This window comes from Lathyrus oleraceus, chromosome 5 (genome assembly GCF_024323335.1).
Source record: "Lathyrus oleraceus cultivar Zhongwan6 chromosome 5, CAAS_Psat_ZW6_1.0, whole genome shotgun sequence".
In the NCBI taxonomy this organism is placed as follows: domain Eukaryota; kingdom Viridiplantae; phylum Streptophyta; class Magnoliopsida; order Fabales; family Fabaceae; genus Lathyrus; species Lathyrus oleraceus.
Genome location: NC_066583.1, coordinates 24,499,766 through 24,513,446, shown reverse-complemented (window position 1 = coordinate 24,513,446; position 13,681 = coordinate 24,499,766). Strand labels below are relative to the sequence as shown.

The window sequence follows — 13,681 nt, the reverse complement described above, 5'->3', positions numbered from 1 at the left end:
TCCGCACCTGGACTGATTTAGCGACAGCTTTCTACAAGCACTACCAGTATAATTCTGAATTGGCGCCTACTCGGCTACAATTGCAGAATATGACTATGGGCTCTAAACAAGGCTTCAAAGAATATGCTCAAAAATGGAGAGACTTGGCTGGCAGAGTCAAACCCCCTATGACTGATCGAGAATTAGTGGACATGTTCATGGGTACACTGACTGGCCCATTCTACAGCCATCTATTGGGAAGTTCCTCATCGGGTTTCACTGAACTTATATTAACAGGTGAACGTGTTGAAAGTGGCATTCGAAGTGGAAAGATACAGGTGGCTACCTCTGCAAGCACCAAAAAGTCCTATCAGGGGAGGAACGAATCAAATGCTGTGTACGGTCAAAGGGGTCATAACAAGAAAAATCGTGACCATACTGTTGGAGCAGTTACGATTGCAGCACCGCCATCTCAAAACTTCCAACACAGACAAGACAGGCCCAGAAGACAGTTTACGAAGATCAATATGACTTTAGCACAGGCACTGCAAGGTATGCTAAAGGCAAATTTAATCACCCTCAGAGATCCTCCTGCAAATCCCAACACTACTTCTCCTCGTTATAATCCCAATGCCAGGTGTGCATATCACTCCGATAGCCCCGGGCATGATACAAACGATTGTTGGTTGTTGAAGAATAAGATTCAGGATATGATCGATGCTGGGGAAATTGAATTTGATCCTCCAGAGACTCCTAATATCATCACTGCTCCTATGCCTAACCATGACAAGACTGTTAATGTTGTGGATGACAATTCTCACATTTCTAATGTAGCTGACTTAGCATCTCCTCTCTTGATCATCAAGAAGGATTTATTACAAACTGGTTTATTTCCAGGTTGTGCTGAAAATTGCGATCTCTGTATACTCCGACCCAATGATTGCTTGAAGTTGAGGAAGGGTATTCAACGGCTGATGGATGATCGTACAATTCTCTTTGAAAAGATTCCTAAGGTAGAAAACTCTATTGAAGAAATATTTGTGATTGCCAGATCCAAAGTTCCAGTGAAGATTACCGCTACTAGAGTGCCTGTGAAGATTACTGCTGAGCCCAAGGTAGCTCCCCTAATTATTACTGCACCTGGCCCAGTACCGTATTCCTCAAGCAAAGCCATTCCGTGGAATTATGGAGGTGATGTTTACATCCACGGCATAAAGCAAGATGATAATTCTGCTAACCCTAATGACGTTGACATTGTTGGGACTAGTAAAATTACTTGAAGCGGAAGGATCTTTTCTCCAGAAATCTCACCTCCCGTCCCTGAAACTCGAGGAAAGGAACCAGTAATCAATCCTTCTCAGTCAAGGACACCAGTCGAAGTTACTACCGAAGATGTTGCCAAGCAGGAAATGGAAGAAATGCTGAAAATCATCTGTAAGAGTGATTTTGATGTGGTAGAACAGTTGGGGCATACTCCGTCTAAAATTTCGATGTTATCCTTGTTGTTATCTTCTGAATCTCATGCCAATGCATTGATAAAATTCCTGAAGACCGCTCATGTACCTCAGGAGACATTTGTCTATCAGTTCGAAAACTATGTCGCTAACCTGACTGTTGACAATGGCCTAGGCTTTTCCGATGCTGACCTGACACCAGCAGGAAAGAATCATAACAAAGCTCTGCACATCTCCATTGAGTGTAAGGGGATTACCTTGGCTCATGTGTTGATCGATAATGGCTCTTCTTTGAATGTGCTACCGAAAGCTGTACTCGATAAGCTTGACTGTAAAAGCATTGAACTGAAGCCTAGTGATGTTGTGGTGCGTGCTTACGATGGTGCGAAGAGTGTTGTCCATGGTGAAGTGGTTCTCCCTATCAAGATAGGACCTCAGGTTTTCAACACTATCTTTCACGTAATGAACATTCATCCTGCCTATTCCTGCTTGCTGGGACGCCCTTGGATTCATGGGGCAAGTGATGTAGCTTCGTCTCTCCATCAAAAGCTGAGGTATCCAATAGAGGGTAAGATCATCACTGTGTGTGGGGAAGAAGAGTATATTGTCAGTAGTGTGCATACCTTCAGATACATCGAGATAGATGGCGAATTCTTTGAGACTCCTTCTCAGTCATTCGAAGTAGTTCCTCCGACCAGTCCTGTCCTTAAGCCAACTTCCCGTGTGCCCAAGGTTATTCGTGCTCCTCCTGCTATGACTTCTCTGAAAGACGCTCAAGCCGTGGTTGAAGATGGTGGTTGTACTGGCTGGGGTCAACTGATCAATGTACCGTACAAGTCTGATAGATTTGGCCTGGGGTTTAGCTCTGAAAACATAGTCAAAGATCAGATTAATGTTGTAGAAGATGCCGATAGCGATTGCGACTGGGGTAATGATAACATGAAATAATATCACATTCTAGGACTCGATTTAATTAAATTATATTATTATTTACTTCAATTTACTTCATTTTATTCGATATTACTCGGTATTTTCTTTCTATTTATCTCAGGTAGCTTATTTGAAGCACAAGTGAAAAAGGAAGAAAAGGAGGTGCAAAAAGAAATGAAAAGAAGCAAATTCCACCAAGCCAAAGCCCAGCCCAAAAGCAAGGCGCTGCGCCCGTGACGAGCGTCACACAAGCTGTGACGAGCATCAAGCCCTACCTACTTGTGTTACGAGCGTAACACATGGTGTGACGGACGTCACACCATTCCCCTATATTTTTTGCTTCAGAAGCGCAACAAAGACGTTGAGGCCTATTGTTACGCTTGACCATTTGCAACGTGAAGACTCTTTACACGGAAGACCTTTGGAAACAGTTACAACAAGTGACCAATATAAATAGTAGCTTTTGGCAAACCCTGCGAGACTCTCCGCTTCGTTCAATTTTCTTCTTCCAGCCGTGCAAGCATACCATTATTTTTCCTTTACTGTTTTTGCTTTTAATTGCAATTCTTATTTTTACTTTCCTTTCCAGTTAATCTTTCAGCACTTAATTAATTTTTCGCACAATAGTTTCTACACCGGAAACTATTGTGTATCTTTTACTAGATCTAACCTTACGTTAGACCCTAGATTTTTATTCCGTCACTTTTATTTTCCTGTCCGATTGAAGAATTCAAGAACAAATCCAACCGGTCTGTGGTGGAGTGTTCAAGATTGCTATAAATTATTCAGGTTCTTTAATTATTGTTTGAATTTATATATGCTCTGCTTTACTATTTATTTATATTATTTGCCTGAGATGGAATTATTTATGCATGCTGATTATTTAGATCTGTTAAGCATGTCTGGCTAATTTATTTAGGTATCGGTATGTAGAGTAAGCGGAATGAAGGAATCAAAACTAAGTTGGTTTAATTACATTTAAAAATAAAATCACTCTTTTTACGGTCTCAATTTATAGGTTTAATAACAAGGTTTTGTACGAAAGTAAAAGACATAAAGAAGTTAAAATCAATAGAACGAGAGTTTGAGTTTTTAACTGGACAGTGTAAATTGGACATTAATTCTAGATCAGGGCGAAAGCAATTTTTAGAGTTAATTAAATTCTAATCTTTTTCAAAAAGTATTTTTAAAGGTTGAATGTGAGGACGAGAGTTAAGCATTTGAATTTAATTATATAATCTAAGTCAACAGAGCGAGAGTTTGAGACAAGGATGTTTAAACGTTTAGTGTTTTCTTAAAAAGAGTTTCTACGGATTCTATTGTTTTCAAAAAGTGATTTTGGACTTAACTAATAAGTGACAGCTACGTTAATATAAAATCATAGTTTATTCAACAGAGCGAGAGTTTGAGAAAAGGCTTTTAATCAATAGTGTCTACTGAAAAGATTTATTTTAAAACCAAGAAACCAACGAAGAATTGATTCCCTAATTACGACGAACTACATACCGATATCCGCTTAATTAATATTTAATTTAGATCTTATTTTAGTTTTAACTTTTCCCCCAAACAATCAAAGTATTATCCGCCTTAGCTTTACGAAGTAACCTTAGAAAACGGTATATCGATTCATAAGTCCCTGTGGGATCGATATCTTTTAAAACTACACGATAGAATTGTGCACTTGCAGTTTGTACCCCAAATTCGACTCATTAAGTCGCGATCAAGTTTTTGGCGTCGTTGCCGGGGACTTTTATTTAGTCGATATCGTAACTCTTCTGTTACGCTGTAGAGATTAAGGCTTTTTCTTTTTCTTTCTTTCGTTGATTTGTATGCCACATACTCGCTCACAAGGCGAGCCGTTCTACTTACGAATCAACGATATCGAACTATATCTCCGAGTCTTACGACGAATTCGGGAATATCGTGCTGCGAACAATCTCCCTCCTGTCGAACTTCCTGATCTCAAAAATCTTCTTCCTTCGCCGATACCCGAGATGGCAGAACCAGCTCATGCTCTTCGAGATTACGCCGCTCCATCGCAAGATGAGCCGCATTCGAGTATTGCTCCACCCGCAATCGAAGCAAACAACTTCGAACTTAAACCTTCACTGTTGCATGCAGTGCAACAGAACCAATTCTCTGGAAATCCTACTGAGGATCCAAACCTTCATTTATCCGTGTTTGTCCAATACGCTGATACTGTTAAAGCTAATGGTGTCACTTCAGAGGCAATTCGACTTCGTCTTTTTCCCTTCTCGTTAAGAGATAGCGCTAGAAGATGGCTTCAATCTCTTTCTTCCAACTCAGTCACAACATGGAACGAGTTGAAGAAAGTCTTTCTTGCCCGATATTTTCCGCCGAGCAAAACAGCTATGTTGAGAGCCCAGATAAATGGATTTAAACAGAAAGATAACGAGTCTCTCTTCGAAGCATGGGAAAGATACAAAAACATGATGAGACTTTGTCCACACCATGGTTTAGAGGATTGGTTAGTAATTCATACCTTCTATAATAGTCTCCTGTACAACACGAGGTTAACAATAGACGCCGCCGTAGGTGGGGCACTAATGAACAAACCTTATGCTGATGCTTACCAACTTATCGAAAGCATGGCCCAAAACCACTATCAGTGGGGAAGCGAACGAAAAATGGTAGAAAAACCTCAAACTAAAACTGGCATGTACGAGATAAGTAACCTTGATCATGTTAACGCAAAAGTGGATGCTCTGGTCCAGAAAATTGAAAGTTTAAATGTATCACCTCCAGCCACCGTGGTTGCCATAACTCAGAATTGCGAAGTCTGTGGAATCCAAGGTCACACTCCTGCAGATTGTCAACTCCTAACAGGAATCCAAGCGGAGCAAGTAAACTATGCTCAAGGAAGCCCCTACTCGCATACCTATAACTCAAATTGGAAGAATCATCCAAATTTTTCATATAAGAGTAATAATGCTTTATACGCACCTGGACAATCTCCAAATCAAGCCCCAGCTATACCTCCGGGATATCAAAAGCCGATCCCATCTACACCTAAAAATAACGCCCCTAGGAAATCCAACTTGGAAATCATGATGGAAAACTTTATAGCTTCTCAACAGCAAACCAATAAAGATTTCTTAAACCAGAATGTACACACTGGCGAACAAATTAAACAACTAGCAAGTAAAGTAGATGCCCTGGCTACCCATAACAAAATGCTGGAAACGCAAATATCACAAGTAGCTCAACAACAAGCGCCTACTGCTGCCCCAACTGGTACATTTCCTGGACAGCCCCAACCTAACCCGAGAAGCCACGCTCATGCAATCATACTAAGAAGTGGAACGGAAGTGGAAGGACCGTATGACCCAAGGATAGAAAACCAAAACTCTAAAAAGTCAACTGAGGAAGAAAATAAAACTAAGGAAAAGGAAGAGAGTAATAAGGAAACCGTAGAAAAGAAGGAACCTTATGTACCTCCACCACCTTATAAACCACCTATCCCTTACCCTCAAAGGCTTATTAAAACCAAAGATGCGGGCCAATTTAAAAAATTTGTTGACCTACTGAAACAATTAAACGTCACAATTTCGTTTACAGAAGCTATTACGCAGATGCCCTCATATGCCAAGTTCTTAAAAGAAATTCTTTCTAATAAAAGGAAACTTGAAGATAGCGAAACCGTTACACTCACTGCTGAATGTAGCGCTATAATCCAGAATATGCCTCCTAAACTCAAAGACCCGGGTAGTTTCTCTATACCCTGTCACATAGGAAAATTTGTCATCGACAAAGCCTTATGCGATTTAGGAGCCGGTATTAGTGTTATGCCTTTATCCATATGCAAGAAACTGGAAATGGGAGAATTAAGACCAACTAAAATGTCTGTGCAACTAGCAGATCGTTCCGTTAGATATCCTATAGGAATTCTTGAAAACGTTCCCGTGCGCATAGGTCAATTCTACATTCCAACCGATTTTATAATTATGGACATTAGAGAAGATGAAGTTACACCCATTATACTGGGAAGACCGTTCTTAGCAACTGCCGGTGCAATCATAGACGTAAAACGAGGACGACTCACTTTCGAAGTAGGAGAAGAGAAAATTGAGTTCATTCTTTCCAAATTTTTGAAAGCACCTGCAATAGAAGATTCATGTTACTTCATGGATATCATCGATGAATGCATAAAAGAAACAGAGTTAGAAAAAGACAAATCATCTGACTATCTTGTAGAAAACAAACTTAACCAATGTTTAGCAATAACACTGGACCCTACGCAATGCCTTAAGAAACCAACCCTAGACCTGAAAACACTTCCCAAAAATCTGAGATATGAATTCCTAGACTTAGAACTTGAACGACCAGTGATAGTTAATGCAGACCTAGGAAGACTCGAAACAGAAAAACTCCTGCATATCTTAAGAAAATATCCAACCGCACTAGGATACAACATCACCGATCTTAAAGGAATAAGTCCTTCTATCTGTATGCACCGCATCATGCTAGAAGAAGACTGTAAAACTTCTAGGGAACACCAGAGGAGACTAAACTCGATCCTGAGTGAGGTAGTGAAGAAGGAAATAACCAAGTTATTAGAGGCAGGTATCATATATCCTATATCTGATAGCAAATGGGTTAGTCCTGTACACGTAGTACCAAAGAAAGGAGGTATAACAGTTATTGAAAATGAAAAAGGAGAAACTATAACCAAACGAATCGAATCGGGATGGAGAATGTGCATTGACTATAGGAAACTAAACAAAGCAACCCGAAAAGATCATTTCCCTTTACCATTCATTGACCAGATGTTAGAACGATTAGCAAAACATTCTCATTTCTGTTATCTAGACGGTTACTCAGGCTTCTTTCAAATACCAATTCATCCTGATGACCAAGAAAAGACAACGTTCACGTGTCCTTTTGGTACCTTCGCTTATAGACGAATGTCGTTTGGCTTGTGTAATGCTCCTGCAACCTTCCAAAGATGCATGATGGCAATATTCGCCGATTTTCTCGAAAACATCATGGAAGTATTTATGGATGACTTTTCCGTATGCGGACAAAGCTTTGAAGAATGCCTTGAAAACCTAGAAAGAGTTCTAGAGCGATGTGTAAAAGTAAACCTAGTACTTAATTGGGAAAAATGCCACTTTATGGTACAAGAAGGAATTGTTTTAGGACATATCATCTCGAACAGAGGAATTGAAGTAGACAAAGCCAAAATAGAGGTAATCGAAAACCTTCAACCCCCGAAAACTGTGAGAGAAGTACGAAGCTTCTTAGGACATGCCGGTTTTTACCGACGATTCATTAAAGACTTCTCTAAGATAACTAAACCTTTAACCGGGCTATTGATGAAGGATGTTGAATTCATATTCGACAATAGATGTTTAGAAGCATTTCAAACGCTTAAACAAGCATTGATCTCCGCACCCATAATGCAGACACCAGATTGGAATGAACCATTCGAAATAATGTGTGATGCCAGTGATTACGCTGTAGGCGCTGTTTTAGGACAACGAAAAGATAAAAAGCTTCACGTTATATATTACGCAAGTAGAACTCTAGATGAAGCACAAATGAATTACGCCACAACCGAGAAAGAACTTCTAGCAGTAGTATTTGCGCTAGATAAATTTCGTTCTTACTTGGTCGGAGCCAAAATAATCATCTACACTGACCATGCTGCTATCAAATACCTCTTAACAAAAAAGGATGCTAAACCTAGACTCCTAAGGTGGATCTGTTGCTACAAGAGTTCGATTTGGAAATCAAAGACAAGAAAGGAACTGAAAACGTAGTAGCAGATCACCTCTCTAGACTTGAGAACCTTGAACCGGAAAGAACACCAATTAACGATGATTTCTCGTACGATAAACTTATAGCTACTTTGGGAGAAAATAACGCTGATAAACAGGTAGAAACCACCTTAGCTATATCTGTTACACCGTGGTACGCTGATCTCGTCAATTATTTAGCTGCCGGAATAGTTCCACCTACTTTATCCTACCAGCAGAAGAAACGATTCTTCTATGACATAAAACACTATTACTGGGATGACCCCTTACTTTTTAAAAGAGGCCCCGATGGTATTTTCCGTCGGTGTATACCCGAAGAAGAGGTAGAAAATATAATCCAACACTGTCACTCCGCTCCTTATGGTGGACATGCAAGTACATCCAAGACCTGCTCTAAAATCCTACAAGTCGGTTTTTATTGGCCAAATATATGGAAGGATGTACATGCAGCTATTAAGAAATGTGATAGATGTCAACGCACAGGAAACATATCTAGACGTGACGAGATGCCACAAAAGGGCGTTTTGGAAGTAGAGATTTTCGACGTGTGGGGAATAGACTTCATGGGACCTTTTCCATCCTCTTTCGGTAACAAATACATACTCGTGGCAGTTGACTACGTATCGAAATGGATTGAAGCTATAGCTTCTCCAACAAACGACACACGAGTAGTAACTAGACTCTTTAAGAATATAATATTTCCAAGATTTGGTGTCCTAAGAATAGTAGTCAGTGATGGTGGATCGCATTTCATATCCAAGGTACTCGAAAAACTACTGTTTAAGTATGGCGTAAGACATAGGGTAGCAGTAACACCCTTCTAAAATACCCCAATATTTAATTAAAACAACATATAAAACTCAGAGTAATTATGCAGTTAAGGGTGTCACACACACACTTCACACCATGTTCCAAATTATCCTGTCATGCTCATTTATTTAATCAAATAAAACATTTGCATAATTCGCAGCGGAATAAAATCCAACATCAATACAAAACATGTAACACAATACGTGTAAGCTTATTCAACAATCATCAATGAAAACAAGTAAAACATCCCGTCCCGATGTTACATCTATCAGAGCACGACCCACTAAGGAACTATACTAGACTCCAAGGACTAGCTTCTACTCAATCACTGCTCGTTACCTGAAAATAAAGTTGTAAGGGTGAGTTCCTCAATCGATATAATAAGCATTATAAAATCTCATGTAATGTTAAGTAAATAACACATTAATCACCCTAATCGTATCACACATTCAGTAACGGCACATCAACTCAATTATCATATTCAACACCAACACACTTCATACTCATACTCAATGCCAACACAAACACACAACACACGTATAATACTGGAATACATCCATTCATATTATACGCCATACAAAATTTATGCAATGAGACTCCATGCATGCGGTACCGACTATTCGTGAACATATAGTTCAACTTCACCGACCAATCCAGGTACGGCTACCAAGCTCACTAGTCCCACTCATTTGAGACCTAGTGACTCACATCACTAATTCCTCACTATGGGAATTAGCTACCACCCCAAGGGCCATGCTATGCACGCTAAATCACCTAGCATGCAACATCAACAACAGTCCAAAATGACTAACATCACTAATTCCTCACTATGGGAATTAGCTACCACCATAAAGGCCACATAATGCATGCTAATCACCTAGCAATGCAACATCACAACAATAATCCACAATGGACCTATGCTCACACTCTAAGCCATAAAACAGTCCATTCACAACACATGCATAATATATACATTCACAACATTATGCATACAATCATACATCATCAACATATTCATCACATAATCAATTATGATATGTCACATAGTCAATCACAGCATTAGCACACTCTACTAATACCCCTTTTTCTCAAAACAATGGGAAATGATCCCTAGTACATCATACGCCAACATAGGCCTAACCTCAATTGGGTACATAATATTAAAAAGCCAATCTTTCCTCTCTGCAACAGTGTTAACCGGTTAACGCCCTGGGTTAACCGGTTAACGCAGGCAAAACACGCTTACTGCCCAAAACTTATCAGTGTTAACCGGTTAACGCCCTGGGTTAACCGGTTAACGCAGGCAAAACATCACTAATTCTCAATTCGTAACAGTGTTAACCGGTTAACACCCTGGGTTAACCGGTTAACGCAGACAAAACAGCAGTTCCTGCGCTAACACAAAGCAGAATGCAGAATTCTCCGCATTTTCCGCCGTTAGAGGACTTCCGGACCTCCGATTCCAATTCCGTAAAAAGCTATACGTTCGGGAAAACACGACTCACACAATTACGGATTCAATTTCAGTTTCAAAACAACTTATCCAACACAATTATTCAGCATTCGACAAATTCCAATTAGGGTCAATTCAACGGTTTATCACTACCCATTACATGCTAACCCATAATACCCATTAAACGACGATAAACCCCCCTTACCTGATAAATCCGGCAAATCTTTGAGCTCCAAGCTCTTCTCTTCTCCAACCTTTGCTCTCTGGTTCTTCCTCTTGCTCTGCCTCTTTCAGCCGCTTCTCTGAGTTTCACGTGAAAACCTTATTTCCCAAAATGAACTCTTTTTACTTATTCCAGCTTATATATATTTTCAAATAATTATTATTCCAATAATAATAATAATAATTCAATTATCTAATTAAATTAATAAATATATTATTAACTTAATTTAAATAATTACCATATTATTATCGGGGTGTTACAACTCTCCCCCACTAAAAGAGTTTTCGTCCTCGAAAACATACCTCAAGCGAACAACTCTGGGTAAGACTCCTTCATCTTACTCTCCAGTTCCCAAGTCACATTGCCACCTGCTGGTCCTCCCTAAGCTACCTTCACCAAGGCAATCTCTTTACCCCGCAACTGCTTCAACTCTCGATCCTCGATCCTCATAGGCGATGTTTCAACAGTCAGGTTATCTCTCACCTGTACATCATATACTTGGACTACATGCGACGGATCATGAATGTACCTCCTCAACTGAGACACGTGAAAAACCTCATGCAAATTCGCAAGTGACGGCGGTAAAGCGATACGATAGGCTACCTCCCCTATCCTCTCCAAAATCTGATAGGGACCAATAAATCGAGGTGTCAACTTCTTCGACTTCAAAGCTCGACCAACCCCAGTTATCGGAGTAACACGAAGAAACACATGGTCTCCCTCTTGAAACTCAAGTGACTTCCTCCTCTTGTCGTGATAACTCTTCTGACGACTCTGAGCAATTCTCATCTTCTCCTGAATCATCTTAATCTTTTCCGTAGTTTGTTGAACAATCTCCGGTCCAACCACAGCACTCTCACCGGACTCATACCAACATAAAGGTGTCCGACATCTCCTACCATACAAAGCTTCAAACGGTGCCATACCAATGCTCGAATGAAAACTATTGTTGTAGGTAAACTCAATCAAAGGCAAATAACAATCCCAAGCACCTCCCTTTTCCAAAACACAAGCCCTCAAAAGATCCTCCAGTGACTGAATCGTCCTCTCAGTCTGACCATCAGTCTGCGGATGATATGCAGAACTCAATCTCAGCTTAGTTCCCAAAGCCCTCTGCAAACCTTCCCAGAACTTCGATGTAAATCTAGGATCTCTGTCTGAAACAATACTCGACGGAATACCATGCAAACTTACAATTTTCTCAATATACAACTCAGCTAATCTCTCTAACGGGTAATCCATTCTGATTGGAATGAAATGAGCCGACTTCGTCAATCTATCCACAATCACCCAAATAGCTTCAAAATTCTTACTTGTCCTCGGTAAACCAGAAACAAAATCCATACTGATACTATCCCACTTCCACTCTGGAATAGCCAACGGTTGCATTAGCCCAGACGGCTTCTGATGCTCAATCTTTGACTTCTGACAAGTCAAACAAGAATAAACAAAACTCGCAATTTCTCTTTTCATTCCCGGCCACCAAAATAACTTCTTCAAATCATGATACATCTTCGTAGCTCCAGGATGAATACTCAGGCCACTACGATGTCCTTCCTCAAGAATACTCCTCTTAAGTTCGGTAACATCCGGAATACACACCCGATTACCAAATTTCAAAAAACCATTCTCATCAACTCTGAATTCACCACCTTGACCCTGATTCACTAAAGTCAACTTATCGACCAAAAGCACATCGGATTTCTGACCTTCTCTAATCTCATCCAAAATATTACTCGTTAATTTCAACATTCCCAATTTAACACTATTGTGAGTACTCTCACACACCAAACTCAAGTCTCTAAACTGCTCAATCAAATCCAATTCCTTAACCATTAACATAGACATATGTAACGATTTCCGACTCAATGCATCAGCCACTACATTTGCTTTACCCGGATGGTAATTCAAACCAAAGTCATAATCCTTCAAAAATTCTAACCATCTCCTCTGTCTCATATTCAGCTCTTTCTGATCAAACAAATACTTTAAACTTTTATGGTCACTGAAAACCTCAAATCTTGACCCGTACAAATAATGTCTCCATAACTTCAGAACAAATACCACAGCTGCCAACTCTAAATCGTGCGTCGGATAGTTCCTCTCATGAACTCTCAGCTGTCTCGAAGCATAAGCTATAACCTGCTTATTCTGCATCAACACACCACCCAAACCCAACAATGAAGCATCACAGTAAACCTCAAATGATTCCGACGAACTCGGTAATATCAGAATAGGAGCAGTAGTCAACCTTCTCTTTAACTCTTGGAAACCTTCTTCACATTTTGAGTCCCAAACAAATGCTTGCCCCTTTCTAGTCAACATCGTCAACGGTAACGCCAACTTAGAAAATCCCTCAATGAACTTCCTATAATAACCAGCCAAGCCAAGAAAACTTCGAATCTCAGCAACAGACTTCGGAGCTTCCCACTTAGACACCGCTTCTATCTTAGAAGGATCAACAGCAACACCACCTCTTGAAATCACATGACCAAGAAAACTAACCTCTTCTAACCAAAATTCACACTTTGACAGTTTAGCAAATAACTTCTTTTCTCATAGAACTTCTAAAACCACTCTCAAATGCTCAGCATGCTCTTCTTCAGATTTCGAATACACCAAAATGTCATCAATAAACACCACAACAAACTTGTCTAGGTACGGATGGAAAATCCTATTCATATACTCCATAAATACTCCAGGCGCATTAGTCACACCAAAAGGCATTACAGAATACTCATAATGTCCATACCTCGTTCTGAAAGCAGTCTTCTGAATATCCTCAGTTTTCACACGTATCTGATGATATCCCGATCTCAAATCTATTTTGCTGAACACACTCGCACCAACCAACTGATCCATCAAATCATCAATCCTCGGCAAAGGATACCGATTCTTGATCGTCACTTTATTCAGTTGCCTGTAGTCCACACACAACCTCATAGTACCTTCTTTCTTCTTAACCAACAACACTGGTGCACCCCACGGTGACACACTCGGACGAATAAATTTCTTATCCAACAGATCTTCCAACTGACTCTTCAATTCAGTT

General features: G+C 40.0%; 1 non-coding gene across 1 annotated transcript; it reads right to left on the bottom strand.

Moving 5' to 3' along the window:
- Nucleotides 1-4,735: 4,735 nt before the first annotated feature.
- On the bottom strand, nucleotides 4,736-4,842 carry LOC127088953 (small nucleolar RNA R71). Its single transcript, XR_007790746.1, has one exon. It is a non-coding gene; the product is annotated as a small nucleolar RNA R71 (small nucleolar RNA).
- Between the last annotated feature and the right edge of the window lie 8,839 nt (nucleotides 4,843-13,681).